This window comes from Pinus tabuliformis, chromosome 5_1 (genome assembly GCF_031772625.1).
Source record: "Pinus tabuliformis cultivar Carrire ecotype Pingquan chromosome 5_1, CPIR1, whole genome shotgun sequence".
Taxonomy (NCBI): Eukaryota; Viridiplantae; Streptophyta; class Pinopsida; order Pinales; family Pinaceae; genus Pinus; species Pinus tabuliformis.
This window is the reverse complement of record NC_142305.1, coordinates 937,352,833-937,376,070: the sequence shown is the minus strand read 5'-3', so window position 1 is coordinate 937,376,070 and position 23,238 is coordinate 937,352,833.

Here is a 23,238-nt window from a genome sequence, read left to right as displayed (position 1 = left end):
AATGAAGCTGGATGAGTGACACGGGATCGAATTGCTTTGGGTGTAACTCTTCCTTCTACATCAATAAATTTGTTTGTTCCTTTTCCCATATTCTTGTTCATATCTATGATGCAAATATGTTTCAATGTTGTTGATTCCATTTATTTATTGTAGATTGATTGTGTACTTTGATCGTTGTCATATTTTGTTTCTTTTGACAGGTACCAATTGAGCGGATTCAGTTCGAGTGGGAGCGATGGGAGCAATTCAAAGGAGATCAAGGAAGCGAAATATTACAAGTAAGTTCCTTCATCTCATCTATCTATTATAGGAAAAGGTTAAACCAGTTTCTTTCTGTTGTTCTAAGTGTAACTACCCACTTAGGGAAAATGTGGTTATCCGTAGATACAAATTCCATATAACAAGTGGGATACCTTTGGGAGTCTCAAATACATTGGAATGATTGTCAAGGACTCTTTCAAGATCTGGAGAAATGGATGACTTAGATGTTTGAACATCTAGTGAACAATTACCCCTCATTGTTACTTAGATGTGAAATTACCACTCGTTTTTTCCTTATTCAAAATATTTTTCATATCATTAGAGTTTATTATCTTCCAAGGTCTCCTTGTGATACCCCTTAATTCAATTTCCTTTCCTTCCAATAAAAATTTCAAGAAAAGTTCTTAAAAATTAAAAGCTATCATTCCCAAAGATTGTAATCGTTGGAGTCCTAATACAACATCTTCACCACCCATTAGAATGGAAATAATTTGACCTATTCAATACATATTCCCCCATGGTTAGATTTTTATTATGGCACTTCCCTAAGAAATTTATAGTTCCTCCATTTGTAACCATCACTTGACACTCTGGTGCAAGATATAGAAAGTAATTCAAATCCTTGGTTATCTTAGAATGATTAAAATTATGAGTACTACTCGAATAAATCAGCACTATAACCTTTTTCTTCTTGATATATCCTTATATCTTGAGAGTTCTAGGAGTGGTAATTACCTCCAATGCATTATAAGTTATGGTCAGATTCATTTCTTCTTTTTCAACCCCTAAGGTTGGCTCCTGCTGTATATCTTCTTCTTTTGCTGTTTCTTGTTCCTTTTCTTCCTCCTCTTCACAAACTATCTAAATAATTTCTTCTTAGCACACTTATGACCTTTAGTGTATTTTCTATCACAACTGTAACAAATCCCTTTTACTCTTTTCTCCTCTAGTTGTTGTAGAGTCAACCTTGTAAGTTGTGAGAAGCTATGAGCGACAAAATTTCCATATTTATAGTTTTAAGTTGTAGACTTCCTTGTTGCCATAATTTTTCTTTCAACTTTTCTTGCCACCATGAGTTCATTCTCCAGTGAATTATGTTCCCAAATATGAACCTCACGTTGCATGTTATCCTTTAAATTCCCTATGAATACATCAATTAGATACTGCTATGGAATATCAGTTACCTTGATATTGAATCTTTGGAAGTCCTTAATGTGCTCCTCAAATGAACCCTTTTGTTTGATATTTATCATTTGGATAAAGACTCATATTTATCTTTGTATCCTCGTAATGTTCTTTCAATTCCTCCGTAAAAATTGTCCAAGTGACAAGTCCTTTACGAGAACAAAGCCATAAATACCATACAAATTGATTGGTTTCTAAATATAAAGATGTAATCCATACATTTTCTGTGTGTTGCACATTGTGTAGATCAAAGAACTACTCCATCTGTAGTATCCATGTTATCAGATCCTTGCCATAAAACTTCCTCATATCGATCTTTGGAATATGGTTGGTCTTCAACCAAAAGTTAGAGTCTATAAAATCATGATTCACATTCCTTTTGTTCTCATCATGTGTTTCATGGCATACCTTGTCACCACTAGGAAGAATTTCTTCTAACAACTTTCTCAAACCTTCCATGTCTAATTTTATTTTTCCTTATAAACCATCCATATTAACATTCATAATCACTTCCAAATAATTTTTAGTTTCTCTTTGTTAGAGTGAAAATTGTTGCACTTGGTCCCGTAATTTTGATATATCATGTTGCATTTCTTCTTCTTCATGCGTCATAGTAGAGATTTTTGAGGGCTTAATGGGTGTAGAATTTTTTTGTTTGGGAGAAGTTTTGGAACCAATCAATTATATCCATGCTTCACTATTCCCTTTGAATCACTTCAAACTGATTTTTCAAACAAAAGTTATGCAAATTTAAAAATACACATCTTTTATAGTTTGATTTTGAGCTTGTTGATAAGGTTGAAATTGAAACTATTTTATATTTGTGATTTCGGCTCCCCAAGGTATGAAATTGTGTCATATGGTATCCCTCTATGTCTTATTTCAAACCCCACCATCTATACCAATATTGGATTCTTCAAGATAAAGTTATACCAATTCTCCAAAGATGACCTAATTATGGATTGGTTCAGTAGATCGAACTTGTATGGGGTGCTATGTGTCGCTATGTTAACCTTAGGATCTAAAAATTTACATGAGAAACTAAAGTCTGTGAAATTTTATTCACTTTTTACGAATTAAAATTCGATGTACAAAGAGAATGTTATGATGATTTTCCTTGGAATACTTATTTAAGACTAAATTTTTGAGCATGCAAAAACCCCAACTTCCTTGAACCATATCTCCGAATATATAGCGAACCAAGATCTGAAATTGTAACCATATGTTCATAAAGATTTCACCTTAATATGGTATCAATTTCACAATTTTAAGCTTTGTAGAAAAAATTATAGTGAAAATTCCACGATGACATGTTTGAAGCAGCAAAACCCTATGATCCAGAGCTCTAATACCAAATTTTATGTATCTTGATCAAAAGTAGCACAAAAACATAAGAAAATATAGATCAACGACTATATAATAAGAAACTTTGAGGGGGAAACTTCCTTTTACATCACATAAATGAACAATTATTGGATGATTCATATGAAAAGACCTCCTTGGTATATATAGGAGTCTAAGGGGTTAAAATATAATTAGGGCCTACATAACAGTGATAATGTAATGGCACAACAATAACAATAGTGGGATTCTATGGGGCACAACAATAAAAATAACGGGCTTTTATGTGGCACGACAATAACAATATGGGGGCTACACTAATATTATAGATACATAACATGTTCTTTTAGAATGTTTGGTTTATTTTGGTTTACCTACATCCATTCTATCTGATCATGAATCTCCACTTCCTTGGGGAGTTTTGGTCAACATTGTGGGTTTAATGGATACCAAGCTTCATAAAAGCACTAATTTTTGTTGAGATTGCAACAAGATGATGGAGCTTAGTGAAAAGAGTCGCCTTCACTAAGTGGGCCCGCAGGTTATTTTTGGCGCAAGTCTATTTTTAGACTATGTCTATTTTTAGACATATGGATCATGTCTATGTTTATGGATGATTGATCAAGTTGGGAAAAATAGATGGACTTCTATTTTTGATGAAAGTGTGAGTGATCACAGTGTGAGTGATCAAAGTCTATTTTTAGACTGGCTGTCAAAAATAGAAAAGTCAAATATTATTATCTCACAATAATATTTGGACTATAAACTTAATCTTATTCTCTTGGAGCACTTCAGTTTGAGCTACAGAAGTGGCACATGCAGCTGTCAGAAGGAAATACGCTTTTCTTATGAGTCAGTTGAGTTGTTGCATGCATGACTTCAGTTAGAACTCAATCAGTTGAGTTTGGTGGAGTTGATTGTGGAGTTGATGGAGTTGTGTTCAGTTTAGCTTTGTTAAACTGGTTGTATTTAGTCTAACTGGCAAATAGACTAGAGATGAGTTGAGTGAATTAGTTATTAATTAATTCACAAGTTATTAACTCATAATACAACTAATGAATACATCAGTTAACTCAGTCGCATGTCAGTGCATGTTCAGTTCAACAGGGACAGGTGGTAGAGAATCAGATTGCTATCAGTTGTGACTATAGTTGTGCATCAGATCTTGCACAATCAAAGGATTGAGTATGCCAATGAGTTTGCTCACGTATTTGGCCCACATTTTAGCCTTTGCTCACGTCCACAAAGAGTGAGTGACTATTTTGCAGGTGAAAAACGAGTTTGGGAAGCTATTCTCATCAGTTCTTGAGCAGGTATTGAGCAGTGGAGGCAGGCAAGCAGTGGAAGAGATTTGGAGATCAGATCTGAGCTGTATTGTGTGTAACAGAGGTGGAGATACTTGTGAGAAGTATTATGATGTGTAATGTTACATGACTCAATCATTAATATACAGATAGTTGGGGTTTTTAGCGAGATGCTTTCCCCGAGATACATACTGTGTTAATGTGTGAATTCTCTTGATGTTTTATTGTTATTGATGCTGCTATATTGTTGATCAACGTAGAGGAGCTTATGTATTGTGTATGTTTTCCGCAATAGTACATGATCAGGATAATCTCTGTTGAATATGTGTTAAATTATTCAAAATTTCTACACTTTTCATCCACAAATAGATGGACATATAGAGTTTGTCAACATGATAGTGATACATCTACTATGAGATAATTGTAGCAAGCATCCTAAGCTTTGGGATGAGTAGTTGCATTATGTACAACATGCCTATAATAATTCCATACATTTTTCTACAAAAAGGTTTCCTTCGAAGACATGTTTTGGATATTTTCCTATATCCTTTAGACTTCACATTTGTGTAATATTTAGTGAGTGATTCAAACGAAGCCATGAAATTCAATCAAAATATCCATTTGGTTCATCAAGTTTCACAAAAACAATTGGAAAATAACCAATCCAAGTATATGGTTAGGCATGATAAGCATCGGGCAAATCATCAATTCCAATTTGGTGACCAAGTTTGGTGTTATATCAGCAAGGAACATCTTAAAGGTGAAGAAAGATGTTATTCTTAGCAGAAGGATTAGAAATTCATGAAGAGGGGATCTGGAATGCCTTCCTGTGGGTTTAAAAGGAATGCATCCAAGTAAAGCATGTTGGCTGGAAATCAGAAAAGTGAGGGAGTTGTGCCCTCATATACTTGCTGAATAAAATATAAATTTTGGTGGTCCAAAATATTTATAATGGATAGGATTGATCCAAAAATATTCTCACAAATGATCCAAATTAATTGTATTAAATGACAAGGAAAAGGTCTCCATGTCAAATATCTCATTAAGAGATTTCCAATGAAACTTGAATGGGCTCAAATGGATAGTGTATGAAAAAGTTATGGCCTTTGGAAGTTGAAAGAAAAAAGGGGATAACATTGACATGTGGCACACTCTAGATTGACATGTGGCATGGTTATAGGATGACACATGTCATGGTGATAGACTAACATGTGGAATGGTGACTGTTATCTCCTGAAATAAAATTGTCAATTTTATTTCATTAGGTGATAGAAGGTCTTTTTAGGAAAGAGTTTTACTTAATTTTTAGACTCATTTCATTTATTCTTAAGCTTGTAATCATGTTAATGAACTTTCTAGTCAGCTCATTTTTGAAAAATCAGCTTTCGATAGCTAACCCGCATTCTCAGCACACCTCTTAGCTACTGAAATCGTAGGTTTTTCAAACGATAAACTGCTTTGGGAAAACTCAATTTTATCAGCCTTGGAGAGGCCATTTTACACGCTCAAATAGTTGATTGACAACTAGACATCCTAAGCTTTACAATAACTTTCAGATCTGCATTTAGAGCTTGGGAAGGCAGTCAAAAGTCCGCCGCAAGATGAGGCAGCGTTTTCATAAATGTGGTGTTCCTACTGTGTTGAGTCATCATTTTCAAATGATGATTTTGAGCGACTGGAGGATCATTTTGAGAAAACGTCGGAGGATTTCGTGCCTAACATGTCAAATAAAAATAACCTCTTTTGGTTTATACACAGGTGTCACAGATGTGGAGAAACGAATCCATATCTGAGCCCCATCTTTTCAACAGTCTGGCCCAATTTTTGTGGCAAACAGTTTCAGAAATTGATTGTAACTGATTGTTATCTTCAGGATTTGGGAAGATTTCAACCTCATCCATCAGATCCTGAGAAATCTGCAGCTGCTGAAGATTATGAAGACCATTTTTACAAGAATTTACCAGTTAAATAGGATCTATTCCTATCTGTTTTAACTTTTCTATTTTAGGTGTTTCAGATCCATTTTTATAGGATCTTGACTTTGATGTAATGGCTATAAAGCCTAGAACTCTAGAGATGAGAAGAGATTCGACTTTGGAGGCTTTTCATACTTCGTAATCTCAAGCTTCTCATTTTCATATTATTAATACAAGCTTCTTTTGTTATTATCTGTTCAGATTTACATCTTCTTATATGTTCTCTGCTTGCACCTGAATATGTTATTCATGTTATTCCTATTTGTCTAATGCCAGATAACTGTCACCTTATCTTTGCATTGATGAATTAGAATTGCAAGTTTCATTTACCTTTTGTAATTGGCCATTCATATGTGTTAATGTATGATTCTGTTGGTACAGTAAGGATTCTTCATACATCCACTTATTTATAAACCCTCTGAACAGTAGTAGTTGAAAGCCTTGTCAATCTAAGAGCGTTTATGTATGTCTTGAGTGAATAAGATTTGATTAATCCATCTGACTTGATCCAAACACATTCCCATAATTGAGATAACCATTGAGGGATATTTATATGTTACCAGGCATCTTCAAACTACAACCTAGAAGAGTTTCTTGAAGTGCTAACATAATTGGCATCATTGCCACGGAACGACGATTGAAGCTCAGCTTCCCTGGGAGATGAAAAAGACCCATCTTTGATGATAGACAAAGTCTGGATACTATCTCAGTTGTAATCATCTATCTAGCGACTCCACTGGGGGACGAATCTGTTGGTGACTCTACTGGGTAATTGTGGCTCAGTGTAGGAGGCATACTTGGTGAAATCCTTAGAAGCCACCAACTAACCCAGTACCTGATCCTGAAAAGATCATAAGAGAAGGAAAATCATTACAGAAAGGAACTTCAAGTTCAGAATCATCTCATTCTAAAACTGAACGCCACTTATCTTACATTCATACCAATCTTCTTGCTATTGAGCTTGCTATACAAGAATTGCATCAAAAGGAGAATAAATCCTTGCAAAGCTATTATCTGGTTTTTATAGAGCTTATTACTCTTTAGATTCTTCTTTCATTGTAAGTCCAAAGAAATATTACCCTCCTATCCATCATACTCCCTTATTCATATCAGCTCCTCCTCAACCCTCGGTTGTTCAAGCTTCCAATACTTTCATATCTACCACAGCCATGGCAGCACCACAAGCACCTACCAAGGTAGAAATAATGATAGCTGCTAGGTATGGACCATTAGTATTACCCACTCCCTTGAGTGCAATACCTACTAGAGAATATCAAAAGTACATGTCTAAGTTTACAGGGACATAGGGGATTACAGTTGAAGAACATCTTGAATTATTTTATAGCTATGCTGGCAATTTGGATATTAGTGAAGCTGATGTATGGATGAGAGTTTTTGTTCAAATCCTAGATGGAAAGGCTAGGAAATGGTTCATAGAATTGACACTAAGGTCTATAGCAGACCTTGAGGCTTTAGATGATGCTTTCCTCAAGCATTGGGGAGATAAGAAAGATCTGCTCTACTACCATATAGAATTTGTGAATTTAAAGAAATAAAATGGTGAGTCATTGTCTGATTTCAACAAAAGATTTAACCGTGTGTACAATAAGATACCAGCTGAGGTAAAACCTACCACTACATCCGCAAAACTCACATATGAAAATGCCTTTGATGCTAACTTTTATTTACTGTTGAGAGAGAGAAGATGTGCTACCTTGGCTGACATGCAGGATGCATCATTGGAGGTAGAATCAAATATTATGGCTGCAGAAAAACTTAAGGGAAAAGTTGATAGGAGAAAATAGAAGGATGAATCCTCATCATCTTCATATCCTAAGATTGATAACATGACTAAGATGATAGAGTCATTAACCTCTGAAATCTCCAAATTGAATATTGAGAATCAACAACCTGGAAGAGGAAGAGGTCTTAATAAATTTGGTCCTCGAAACCCAAATCCATATAGGAGAAACAATGAGAAATTGTATATTTTTCAAAGAAAAAGAAACACCAATTAAGATCAAAATGTAAAGGCACCTTTCCAGAATGCAATAATGGAAGAAGAGCAATCTGAAGAAGATGACAAAATCCATTGTTTGGAAGACAAAGGTAGTGCATCCTTCTTGACCTTAGCTACCTATGAAGAGTCATTATTCAATGACCAGATCAGTCAAGAGTGGGATGATGGAGTTGTTCTACAGGCTGATGATCAACAAAAGTATAACCTGAGGTCAAAGACAAATACTACCAAGCAAGCTCCTGTTCAGAAAGTTGTTGTCCCTACAAAACAGCAAGCTAGTAAGCAGCACATTCCAACAACTAATCCAATCATTCTCAAATCTCCAACTCATGAGGTAAGAGGCTTTGACAAGATTTCTTCTCCCTTCAGTTTTGAAGCAGAAATTCAGAAATTAAAAATACCTATACCTCTAATCGAACTGATCAAGAATGAGTCTTTCAAAAGAACTATTTTCAAAGCCCTCAAACCTAAAGCTACCCAAGCCACTACTGATTATGTCAATCTGCAAGATGAAAAACCAGTTGTTGTTCTCAGTCCTATGGTTGAAAACTGTGATGAAAACTCCCCTTCATTTTATGTCTCTTTAAGTATCCATGATAAAATCCTACACAATTGCCTTCTAGACATAGAAGATAGTCATAATCTAATGCCCAAGGCTGTCATGGATGAGTTAGGTCTTGACATCACCAAATATTATCATGACCTGTTCTCTTTTGATTCTAGGAAAGTAAAATGTCTGGGACTAATCAAACATTTAGCCATCACCTTGTCTCAGCTACCCATGAAAAGCATGATGATGGATATTATGGTAGCAGATGTGCCTCCCAAATTTGGCATGATGTTATCTAGAGGTTGGATCTAGAGATTGGGGGGAATATTTTAGAATGAACTTTCCTATGCTACTGTTCCATTTTTCGAAGGTCAAAATAGGAGATTGTACAGAGAGGCTCAGTTGGCTTACATCATCAGTGATGAATGGAATCCCACAAATCACCCCATTTATTCTATTGACACTGATTTTGGAGCCAGCTGTATTCTTCATATTGAAGAATCCCATTTGTCCTCTATGCAACTTAGAAAACCAATTTGTCAAATCACAGAGAAAGAGGGCACACCAATTTGGGATATGTTCTTTGATGGACCTTGCTCTAAGGAAGCTGCAGGAGCAGGTGTAGTTCTTGTGTCACCCACGAATTTATCTTTCAAACTAAATTTTCAAGTCACCAATAACATATCAGAATACGAAGCTGTTGACACCTAATCCTTGTGATTGGGTGAATTATTGTAAATAGCTAAATAGGAAATATGAACAGTCATCGAGAGATGAATTGAACGGTCTCTCCCTCATGTATATAATGAAGACCTACCTGATGGAATAAAACAGTCAAATTATTTCTGCCTTATGGGGTTACTTCCTGGCTTGACATGGTATCAGAGCCAACTCCTTTTTAGCTCTTGTCCCTTGTAACTCCCTTGTCTTCTCTCATATACCTACGCTGCTCCTCCATACAATTAGCTACGCCCTTTGTCTGCCATATTCCATTTATACATACCTGCGCCTGACATTCACCTAAACGATGCAAATGTTCCTCTGCCATATTCTCTGCTAAACGCTGGTAGCCTATTCCACGTATTCTGATCTGCTGAAACGTTCCTCTGCCATATTCTCTGCTAAACGCTGGTATCCTGTTCCACGTATTCTGATCTGCTGAAACATTCCTCTGCCTGTTCATCTGAATGCGTTGATTGCTCTCTGGTGTCAAAGCACTTCATATTGCGCGGCTCGTCTATCCTCTCACTCTTCTTTCTTGTCTGCTGCGGCTCCCTTCTTGGGAGGAAGTCTTATGAACATTTCATAATCTCCCCACACCAAATTCATGTGGTGATCGAATGCCATGAATTTTCCAATCAAGTGACGCCCGTCCTGTATCGTCATCCGCCTTTTCTACTGAACTTCTTGTTTGTATCCCATTACAGTAAGTGCACTAAGGCATCGCCTCTTTTGGTAGATGGTAGACGTGTTTTTTTATCGAAGAAAAGTGGTGATTATCTGATCAAGCATGTTGTTGCAGTTCGAGCTGCAGAAACCGGGTCTCGCAGCGTGGTTTGGAAGTCAGGGTCGTTGTCATTAGGCATCCGAGGAAGGGATGGAGTTTGCATTCTTTGGAGTCAATTAGAAAGGGAGCCTTTGTTTGTAAGTATGCAGGTGAATTTTTGACAACAGTTGAAGCTAGAGAAAGGCAACAGCATTATGATGATTCCATTTTGAGCAAGCACAATTTTCGTTCTGCTCTTTTGGTCATAAGAGAGCATTTGCCTTCGGGTAAAGCATGCATGCAGATGAATATTGATGCCACAAAAAAATTTGGTGATAACACTTACAATTTCGTGGCAATGATTGCTTATTTCTTGAGCTTGTTTGCGCCTCCTGGGGCCTTTTTTTGGCTGGAGTATGTGTTGTTAGGAGTCGTTTGTGTAAAGATTACAATCATGCTTTACATTAAGTCTTCATCTTACTGGTAGTTTCATCTCAATGGAAGATGCGCTGATACATTTTGAATGATTGAGTTGTGACACAATATCTTATAATTGACATTTTGCAAATTGGCATCGTTGGTTTTATATGAAAGAGAACAATATTATGAATGGAATTGAGAGTGCAAATATGACTGTTCTACGCAGTGCTTTATGCTGTTGAGGATATTTTTTTTTGGACTTAATGTTGTGCAAATGAATATGAATTGACATTTGAGTTTGTTGCTATTCACATCAGAAGTAAAAAAATAAAAATAAATAAATAAATAAATAAAATAAAAAATAAAAAATTCCATTAACAGTAAAAGTTTTGCAGCAGAAGTTTTTTTTTTTTTTTTGCTACAGTATGCATTCAATCATATCCATGGTGGGAATAGTTCTCACTGGCAAGGAGAACTATCCTGAATGGTCCTGGATGATAAAACACACCCTCATTTTCAATGAGTTGTGGAAAGGAGTGTGTGTCAGAGAAGGAGACAATGAACTACAGCCTACCTCAGACAAATAGCTCGTCATTTGGGAAAACAAGAACAACAAAGCTTATGCATTAATCGCTGCATCTGTAAATGAAGAGGTGAGTCACCATATTTGGTCATATTCAACTACCTTTTAAGCCTTACAAAAGCTAAAAGAACACTATGACTCACATTCTACACTTGAAGTTGTTCAACTCATGATTAAACTCTTCACTCTTGAACTGGAAAATAATGATCCTCTTGCTCTTGCATCTGAAGTAAAGTCTATAATGCATGATATCAAATCCACTAAGGTTGAATTGGATATTCCTCTTATCGCTTTTCTCAAGGCACTTTATCCTACTTACTCCAATTATCTTGAGTCATTGCAAGCAAATGGAAATCTCAAAGATATAACCTTTGACTCTCTTGTGAAAAAGTTTGTTGAAAGAGAGAAAGATTTTGGAAAGAAGACAGCCCCTGAATCTTCTGAAGAGACTGTGTGCCTTTCTCATAAAGAAAAGCATCCTGCTCAAGATTCTACAAGAGGAAGAGGTGGACGAAGAGGAAGAGGAAGATATTTCAAAGGCAGGGGGGCAGAGATTCTCAAGGAGAAAAGGCAGATTTGCATTGTATTCACTACAAAATAAACGGATCACATGATGCCTCTACATGCAAGCTACCATGGGACAAAATTGAGCAGAAAAGAAACCAACAAAAAGGTAAAATTGATGATACAGACAAAGGTAAAGCACCTGAATCCGCTCACTATGTTGTGGCACAATGTAACATTGGAGTAAATGAAGATTTATTTAATGCTTCACTTGCTTCTTGGAAAAATGATTGGTTGCTTGATTCAGGAGCAACCTGCCACATGACTCATAGAAAAGATTTTTTTGAAGATTTCACTGACAATGTTGATGGAGCAGTATACTTTGCAGATCAATCAAAAATCAAGCCATCAGGGCTTGGCACAATCAGGCTTAAACTGCCTGGTCTTCCAGACTTTCTTCTGCGTCATGTTCTATATCTCCCACAGCTCAAGAGAAACTTATTGTCCTTGGTCCACATCCGCCAGCAAGGTCACTCCATTCATATGTTTTATGGAAAGCTTGAGGTAAGAAAAGCATCTGACCACTCACTTGTCATGAGGGGAATAGAAGAAGAAGGGCTTATCAAGCTTCAAGGAACCTCTGCTCATGCACAACATTTCTCATACAATTCTCATCATGAAGAAGGTACACTTCCATCAAGTTTATTATGGCATGCTAGATTTGGACATTTGAACTATGACAGTCTCCGCTTGTTGAAGAAAAATGGTGTTGCTGGTTTGCCTACAATTCCTAGGAAACTTAAGCAATGTGATCCTTGCATTCTAGGAAAGCATAGCAAACAGTCTTTTCATGATTCACATTCAAGAGAACATAGAAAACTTGAACTCATTCATTCAAATTTATGTGGTCCAATGCCTGTTCCTTCTGCAAATGGAAATAAATATATCATGACATTTATTGATGACTACACCAGAATGTGTTGGGTTTATTTATTGAAGAACAAATCCGATGCTTTTCAAACATTCAAGAATTTTCATAAATGGATTGAAAATGATGCACAATCTCATATTGGGTCTATTCGCACTGATAATGGAAAAGAATACACATCAAATGAATTTGAAAACTATCTTCGCCAACATGGGATCAAACATCAAACAATTGTGCCTTATAATCCCAACAAAATGGTGTAGCTGAAAGAATGAATAGGACAATCTTAAATATTGTACGATCCATGCTCTTTTTCAAGAATGTAAAGATAATGTTTTGGGCTGATGTTGTTCTATGTGCTGCATATATAAAGAATAGATGTCCATCTAATGCTATTAGAAACAAGACTCCTTATGAAATGTGGTATGGACATGTTCCTTCGGTAAAGCATCTCAGGATCTTTGGTTCCACCTGTTATGCCTTGATACCAAAGGTACATAGAAACAAACTTGGTGCTAGAAGTCGTAAGTGTATCTTTCTGGGATATTCAAACACCTCCAAAGCATACTACCTCTATGATGAAGTAAATAAGAATTTTGCTGTATCTAGAGATGTAATTTTCCTTGAATCATCCAAAACTGACAATGTTGTTGAGCGCCAACTTGATCGCTTGGATAGATTCGCAAAAGCAAAATCATTTCAAGAATTTGATAATCAGATTCCACATCTTGAAGGGGGGATTCCTATAGTAGATCAACGTGTGGAATCTTCTTCTGAAGAACACTGGTATCAGAGCCCATAACCCACAGGTCCCAAGATCGCAACCTGGCTCTTGGACCATGATTCCTATACTAGATCAACATGTGGAATCTTCTTCTGAAGAAAACTCTCCCCCACATGAAACTCCAACAATGGATGACACTTTAAGTGATGTAATTGATAGAATTGGGAGACTCAATCTTGATTCAGTCCCAACTCAATCAATGGAGCAACCTGGACCATCTAAGAAAGGTCCCCCAAAGTGGCTGACAAAGACACTTGAAAGTGTTCATCCTGATGAAGTTGGAAAGATAGGAACCAGAAATTCAAACCGACAAAATGGAGGTGATGTAGATGACTCTAATTCACATGTTGATAAGGATGTTTCTTATGATTGTGAATTGAACTTGTATACAGATTTTGAACCAACTTCCTTCAAAGAAGCTGCTTCTCATGATGAATGGAAAGAAGCGATGCAAAAGCATTATGATTCCCTCATAAAGAATGGCACTTGGAAGCTGGTTGATCCTCCATTTGGAACCAAACCAATTGGTTGCAAGTGGGTCTACAAGAACAAGTATAAAGTTGATGGCTCACTTGACAAGAACAAAGCTAGGATTGTGGCAAAAGGTTTTGCACAGAAGGAAGGGGTCGATTATGAGGAGACTTTTGCCCCCACAGCAAAATGGGCTACCATCCAGACACTCTTTTCACTAGCAGCTCAGAACGGTTGGAAAGTCCATCAAATGGATGTAAAAACTGCTTTCTTGAATGGAGATCTAAAAGAGAATGTTTTTATGTCCCAGCCTAATTGATTTGTTGTGAAAGGACATGAACATAAAGTATGCAAAATTGTGAAGTCCTTGTATGGCCTCAAACAAGCACTGCGAGCCTGGTATGAAAAACTAACTGAGCATCTTCTGAAACTCAATTTCAAACATTTTGATCTTGATGATGCAACTTTATTTGTCAAGAAAGTTGGAAAAACAGTTGTATATCTTTTGGTATATGTAGATGATCTTTTGATGACATGGAACAATGAAAGTTACATTGCATCCATAAAGAAGGAATTGGAGAAAAGTTTTGAAATGACTCATTTGGGCTATGTTTATTACTATCTTGGCATTGAAGTAACCCAACATCCAAAGTCCATATTTCTTTCTCAAATGAAATACATTGGAGATTTGTTGAACAGGTTTGGCATGACAAAGTGCAATACTCTTGCTATTTTTTCCAATGGAACAAAACTTAAAGCTCACATCTATTGAAGGAAAAGAATTTGAGGATGCAACAAAGTATAGACAGCTTGTAGGAAGTCTAAACTACCTAACTACTACTAGACTAGGCATTTTGTTTGCTGTTGGAATCCTCTCCCTGTTTATGCAAAAGCCTTGTGAGGGACATTGGTCTGCTGAAAAAAGAGTTCTAAAGTAATTGAAGGGAACTCAAGACCTTTGAATCAAATATATACAGGTGGACGACTTCAGTTTGATTGGATACTCTGATTCAGACTTCGATGCAGACAAAGAAACTAGGGTATCAACTTCAGGATATGCTATGAGTCTTGGATCAGGAGTTGTCTCCTAGAGATCACGCAAACAATCAGTTCCAGCAGATTCCACAACAGAAGCAGAATACGTGGCAGCAGCTGAAGCAACAAAAGAAATTATGTGGCTTAGGAAAATTCTAGAAGATTTGCAGGTAAAACAAGTACAATCAACTCCTCTCATGATTGACAATACCTCTGCAATAAAGTTGGCCAAGAACCCAAAGTTCCATGATCGAACGAAGCACATCAATACTAAATATCATCTGATTCGACATCATGTTGAGGCCAAAACAATCCATCTCCGTCATTGTTCCACAAATGAGAAAATTGCAGACATCTTCACCAAAGCACTTGGAAGGGAAAAGCTTGAACGATTCAGAATGATGCTTGGACTCACCAACATCCCTTCAGATTGGGGGGGAATGTTGACACCTAATCCTTGTGATTGGGTGAATTATTGTAAATAGATAAATAGGAAATATGAACAGTCATCGGGAGATGAACTGAACGGTCTCTCCCTCATGTATATAATGAAGACCTACCTGATGGAATAAAACAGTCAAATTATTTCTGCCTTATGGAGTTACTGCCTGGCCTGACAGAAGCCTTGGTATTGGGCTTAAATGCTGCTAAAGAAATGGGCATCAAAGGTCTCAAAGAGTTTGGGGATGCAGATCATATCATTCAGCAGGTAAACAACACTTTCCAGGCAAAGCATCAGAGGTTGAAGGCATACAGAGATGAGGTATGGAAGCTCAAGGATTCTTTCAGTGATTTCAATATTTCTTATATCCCTAGAACAATGAACCAGCTGGCTGATTCCCTTGTTGTGTCTGCTAGCATGTTTATTCCTCCTTTGCCTCCCAAGTTGACTTATGAAGTTCAGGTGAAATATAGACCATCTCTGCCTGATAATGTCAAACACTGGAAAGTGTTTGAAGATGATGATGAGATTAATAGATTTGTTCAAGTCATTGATGAGTTTTTTGAAATGCACATTGACCAAGATAATGAAACTGTTGAGGAGTCCAACAAGCCCAAGTTGAAAGATAAAATTGGTCAGGATAATATTGTTCAGTTACCAAGTAACTATATACCCAGAGGTTTAGTGCCTCTAGAGAAACTATTTGATCATAATGATGTACCTTATAAACCTGTCAAAAAAAGAAAATGAGTCTGATGTCCATAAACATAAAATTGGAATTCAAGCTCATCCAAAGTTCATAAATTTGTCTACTCATTTTTCTTCTGCCCAAAGTTCAGAGTACTACACCTTGATGAAGCAATTTGCTAATGTTTTTGCTTGGGGGTATAATGATCTTAAAACCTATGACACCAGCATCATACAGCATAAGATTCCCCTTGAAAAGAACACCATTCCTTTCAGGCAGAAATTAAGGCCTATCAGCCCTCTTTTATTGCCTTTGATTGAAAAGGAAATCAAGAAGCTTTTGGATGCCAAGATCTTAGTTCCACTAAGGTATTAAAAGTGGATAGCCAACCTTGTGATAGTGAGAAATAAGAATGGGGAAATCAAGCTTTGTGTTGACTTCAGAAATCTGAACAAATGTTCTAAAAAATATAACTACCCCCTGCCTAAGATGGAACACTTACTACAAAAGGTTTCAGGGGCCAAAGTCATGTCTTTCTTAGATGGCTTTTCAAGTTATAACCAGATTTATGTACATCTTGATGACAAGGAAAAAACTGTCTTCACTACTCCTTGGGGTAATTTCATGTACTCAAAAATGCCTTTTGGACTGATGAATATTGGGGCCACTTTTCAGAGGGTCGTGGACATAGAATTTTTGGGAGAGAAGGACAGGTTTGTCCTTATTTACCTTGATGATATTACTGTCTTTTCCAACATTGACAAAGATCACTTGTAGCATTTGAAAAGAGTGTTTTTGAAGTGTAGACAATTTGGGATTTCTTTAAGCCCAAAGAAGTCTCAGATCACTCTTGAAGAAGGTAAACTTTTGGGACATATTGTTTCCACTGAAGGTGTAAAAATTGATCTAGCTCGAGTTGAAGCAGTTCAAAAATTATCTATTCCAAGGTCAAAGAAGGACATTCAATCTTTTCTTGGTAACATTAACTTTGTCAAAAGATTTATTCCGAACTTTGTTGAACTGGTAAAGCACATAACTTCTATGTTGAAGAAAGGATCAGAAATAAAATGGAAAGATAGTGCAGAATCTCTTTTGAAGCCATCAAACAAGCTATCATGGAAGCTCCTACTCTGATCAGTCTAGATTATACCAGAGAGTTTTATATTTTCTCTTTTGCTTCTTATGATACACTTGCAGCAATTCTATTGCAGAAAAATGATGAAGGGATAGATCATCCAATGGCCTTTTTCAGTAAAACTTTGATGGATGCTAAACTGAGGTATGATATTATTGAAAAACAGGCCTATGCTCTTATCAAATATTTAAAAGCATTCAGAGTTTACATTAGGCATTCCAAGGTTATTGCATATGTTCCTTCAGCCTCAGTGAAGGATGTTTTAACTCAGCCAGATATTGATGGAAAGAGAGCTAAATGGATTGAAAAATTCATTGAGTTCAACATAGAGGTGAAGCCCACTAAGCTTGTCAAAGGCCAAGGCTTGGCCAAGCTTATGGCTGAGAAAAATTGCAACTTGTTAGGCATTAACTTTATCGGTTTAAATTCAGATGATGAGCAGATATAGGGAACAGCAGAAGAGCAGGATCACAGTCGATCTTTGGCTGAAAATTTAGCCACATGTGAATGGTATTCCAACATAGTTCGTTTTTTGCAGAAATTAGAAGTTCCTCCAGGACTTAGCTCAAGTCAAGCTCGAGCCCTTAAGCTCAAATCAGTAAAATTTTGCATAAGCAAAAATCTGCTTTATTGGAAAGATCCATCAGGAATCCTTTTGAGATATCTAGACAAAGAAAAATCTTTGGAAGTCATGCACCAACTTCATTCTAGCATTCGTGTAGGTCACCACCACTGGAAGACTACAACCCACAAAATTCTAAGGGTTGGATATTATTGGCCTACTCTCTTTTCTGATGTATGTGCTTTTGTCAAATCTTGTGACAAGTGTCAGAGGTTCGCAGGGAGACAACAGCTAAAATATCTACCCTTGAAACCAATACATGTCAATGGTCCTTTCCAGTAGTGGGGCCTGGACTTCATAGGTGAGATCAATCCACATTCTAGTGGCTAGCACTAGTGGATCCTGGTAGCCACTGATTACTTTACCAAGTGGATAGAGGCTATACCCACTAGAAATGGTAATCATCAAGTTATTATGAAGTTCTTGTATGAAAATATTTTTACTAGATTTGGTTTCCCAAAGAAACTAGTCAATGATAGTGTTGTAGCTTTGAAAGAAGATTAATTGGTTGATATATGTGAATCAATGGGCATTCAGTTGGCACATTCTACTCCATATTATCCTCAAGGAAATGGCCTTGCAGAATCATCTAACAAGAGTCTTGTGAGGATCATCAAAAAACTATTAGAAGCTAATGAAAGGAGCTGGGATTCCAAGTTGAAGTTTTCCCTTTGGGATTATAAAGTTACCAACAAAAAATCAATAGGAACTTCTCCATTTAAGCTGGTTTATGGCACTGATGTTGTTTTTCCTATCCAACTAACTATCCCTATGACCAAATTATTTCAAGAAGAACAAGATGAAGTGAATGACATGGTAAGGAGAATGAATAACCTGGCTGAATTACAGTAGATCAGAGAGCAGCTGGTTGAGAAGTCAAAATTTCATCAGAAGAAAATCAAAGAAACCTTTGACAGGAAGGAAAAAGTGGACAATTTCCAAGTTGGTGATTGGGTTCTCAAATGGGATGCATTGAAGGAAAAGAAAGGTAATCATGGTAAGTTTGACTCCTTATGGACAAGTTCATTTGTCATCGCTCAAATTCAGCAGAACAATACCTTTCTTCTGCACAATCTGGAAGGAGAAGATGCTTTTGGTGGCCCAGTCAATGGGCGGTTCTTGAAACTTTATTTCATTTAAGGATTTAAAGCCTTGATATTGTAAATATGTTCTTCAATTTTTATTTTCTATGAAAAATAAACTCCATGCCCAATGGAACACTAGGAGATAGATTTGATTTTGGTTTTACAAGAAAGGCATTGGTCTATGGTTCTTGAAACCTCACAGGGAGGCTTTAATCCCCAGAAGGAGCCAGTGTTATCTCCTGAAATAAAATTGTCAATTTTATTTCATTAGGTGATAGAAGGTCTTTTTAGGAAAGATTTTTATTTAATTTTTAGACTCATTTCATTGATTTGTAAGCTTGTAATCATGTTAATGAACTTTCTAGTTATCTCATTTTTGAAAAATTAGCTTTCGATAGCTAACCTGCATTCTCAGCACCCCTCTTAGCTACCGAAATCGCAGGTTTTTCAAACGATAAACTGCTTTCAGCCGTGGAGAGGCCTTTTTACACGCTCAAATAGTCGATTAACAACTAGACATCCTAAGATTTCCAATGTTACTTTCAGATCTGGATTTAGAGCTCGGGAAGGCAGTCAAAAGTCCCCCGCAAGATGAGGTAGCGTTTTCAGAAATGTGGCATTTTTACTGTGTTGAGTCATCATTTTAAAATGATGATTCTAAGCGGGTGGAGGATCATTTGGAGAAATGGTCGGAGTATTTGAGCCTAACATGTCAAAGAACAATAACCCCTTTGGGTTTATACACAGGTGTCACAGATGTGGAGAACCAAATCCATCTCTGAGCCCCAGTTTTTCAACAGTCTGGCCCAATTTTTGTGGTAGACAGTTTCAGAAATTGATTGTAACTGATTATTATCTTTGGGATTTGGGAAGATTTCGACCTCATCCATCTCATCCATCAAATCCTGAGAAATCTGCAGCTGTTGAAAATTATGAAGACCATTTGTACAAGAATTGACCAGTTAAATAGGATCTATTCCTATATGTTTTAACTTTTCTATTTTAGGTGTTTCAAATCCATTTTTATAGGACCTTGACTTTGATGTAATGGCTATAAAGCCTATAACTCTAGAGATGAGAAGAGGTATGACTTTGGATACTTTTCGTAATTCATAATCTCAAGCTTCTCATTTTCATATTAGTAATACAAGCTTCTTTTGCTATTATCTGTTCAAATTTACATCTTCTTATATGTTCTCTGCTTGCACCTGAATATGTTATTCATGTTATTCATATTTGTCTAATGCCAGATAATTGTTACCTTATCTTTGCATTGATGAATTAGAATTGCAAGTTTCATTTACCTTTTGTAATTGGACATTCATATGTGTTAATGTATGATTCTGTTGGTACAGTAAGGATTCTTCATGCATCCACTTGTTTATAAGCCCTTGATTCAGTCATCTGACTTGATCCAAACACATTCCCATAACTGAGACAATCATTGAGGGATATTTATGTGTTACCAGGCATCTTCGAACTACAACCTAGAAGAGTTTCCTGGAGTGCTAACAGTGACTATTGGAAAATGCAAAGTGGCAACTTATTAAATATTATTTTCCTTTACCTTAATACTTTCTCGTGAAGTTAATTATTCTTCTTGTGTTCGTTAGTGATATATTTTCATCAAACAAATATCAAGAATGAAACAAAAATAATAGAGGACATAAAAATTAGGCTCTCATCCAGGGAAAAAACCCTCCAGGGGGAAAACCTAGTAAACTCTTCTATTCTTATAGAATCTGCTTCGATTGAGACATAAAGACCCAAACCCTAGACCAAGTCCTACTCCAAGTACCAAGTCATCCCTCTAACAAGTATTTCCCTAATTTTGCACCACCCAGCATCAAATTGCAACTTCGACCTATCAACTTCAATACTGCAACTCGTCCTGCAACTTCGACCTTGCAATTTCAGCCTTGCAGCTTCTATGGAAGCCCTAATTCTGCCTCCTCCTAAGACCTTACTAGAGAAATACAACTCTTCCCAAGGTCAACGAGGTCAAGGTAGGTCATCCTTCCTTCCATCTATAAGATACTGCACTTTGTCTTCCTACAACTCGAACCTGCAACTTTGGCCTCTTTCTGTAGCACCAAAAACCCTAGGTCTTTGCACATGAGAGCGATATAGATGAAAAACAATATTTCATATCCTTCTTTATACTCCTAGACCTTCACTCTTCTTATTCTTGCTTCCCATATATAAATAAAACTCTTTATTGATAGAACGAACTTGTGAAGTGGGTGAGTCCAAATGAGGTCGAACTTCTCCTTTATATAGCCTTCTCAAGGGGTTGAATTCCCTCCTTTAGGCCGACTTGTAACTGTTAGGGCCGACTTGTACTTTTGGAGTTTCTTGGACTTTATAGACTCAAAATAATTATTTTTACAATTACATTTTGCCGGAAAGGGTCTCATAAACATGATGTTGACTCCTTTTACTCATGAAAATAAATCCTAAGACCTAATAAACCCTAGAAGCATGAAGAACATGCTTTTACCTAGAATACCGTCAATAATAAGCATCAAACCTATGCTTTAATAATAATAAATTTTTATTTTATTCTCTTGTTTTTTACATAGGATACATATTGAAATGAGTACAATAATTATGAATATTGAAAGTAGTTACATTTTAAACACTCCCTCTTAACTAGGGAGGTATTCATAATTGTACAACCAGTACAACATCATTCTCAAATTGAAGAGTCGGATTGATAAGCCATATTGTAAGCATCATCATCATACCCAACATTGTCTCTAAGGCCTAACTACACAAGATCTTATTTAATCAAGAGAATTATGCTGGTAGGCTTTACATGTGATACTTCACTACCTATACAAGGTACATACCCCATCCGGATGTCTACAAGGTATGTCCTTTTAGGACTATTCTTATCTTGGATGTTCAATCCTGAGTCCTCAAAGAATATCAATCCTCTTCATCCACTCTTCTCTTGAATACCTGTCACATCCTCATAGAGTGTTGGTACCTTTCCTTTCTAGGATGTTTTATCCTCAAGGAAACCACAGATGTTTATCCAATACTCTATCATTCTCTCTTCATCACCTGAAGAAGAGAATGCACATGTGATGTCCAACATCACTCCCTCTCAACCAGAGAAGACATCCCTATTCTCATTTTAACTAGAGAATAGATCCCCGCCCCTATTCAAGGAGACTCCTTTTACCCCCTCTCAAAACTAGAGGATGTCCATGCTTCCTTTTTGTTTGGGAAGTCAATATCACAAGCATTGTAGCTTGTCTTCATAAGAGTATCATCTACTTTATCTTCATAGCTACATGGTTCCCTCTATTCTTTGCATCTCAATCTTGTTTCCCTTCGTGGTATCATGGATCCATATTCACTCTTCAATCTTGTTACAGCTTCTAGGTCATTCTTCTTGCTCTTCACTTTCATCTTTGACATGAAGGCATTGCATTGAGCCTTTCCAAACTTTAGGTTGATCATAGCTTCCTCATGAAAATAACCTCCTTTTACCTTTAGGTTATCTTCTTGTACTGCTACCTTTCAATCCCAAGATGGACACATCTTGACTCCATAGTTTCCAGGTACCAAATATTGAGCTTCCTTCGACATTCTTCATAAATTTCCATCACACAGTTGAAGTTGCCCCAACAATCATCATGTATTCCTGTAATATCCTTCCAGGTAGAAAAATAATATGTTAACCAAATAACCAACAATAATTAAAATCAGACTTACCTCATTATTATGACCTTCTCATTCCATCAACATCCTCATGGTCCATCTCCATATGAATCTTCCTTCATGAATGAGAGTGCCCAAGGATCAAACTTGATTACCAAGTTATAATTTTTTTCTTCTGGATATTATATAGGATGTTAATAATTATTTTACATATTCTAGAGAGAGTCTTAATCTTTTAAGTAAGTCACATTCTTCATTTTAAACATCATACAATCACACTAAGCATGTTACAAGATTCTACATGAATCTTATCCAAGAGTCATTTTTAATGTGCATTCCTATGCTCCTTATCCCATCCTATATATATCACAAAGAGCCTGCATCTTGACCCACTGTGTTCCTTCATCCCTTTACCAATATTACTTCCATATTAAATGGAATGTATACTACCTTTGTCATAGTTCTTTTCCCAATAACCTTCCATAATGAAGTTTCTCTCGTGATCATAATGATCCATCAAAGCAAGATGATTGCCTATAATGTTGGATGAACAATACAAAAAATGCTCTATCTATCTAATTGTAAAGACCAAATGACTTCTACAAAGCAACTTAACCAAGTAGACTCTACTTATGCAACTATCACATGCTTCTCTCTACGATGTTATACAAAATATTTTTTTTTCTAAACAATGCATGTTATCCTAAAGGAAAGGCCAATTTTACCAAGAACGATCCAAGATGCTT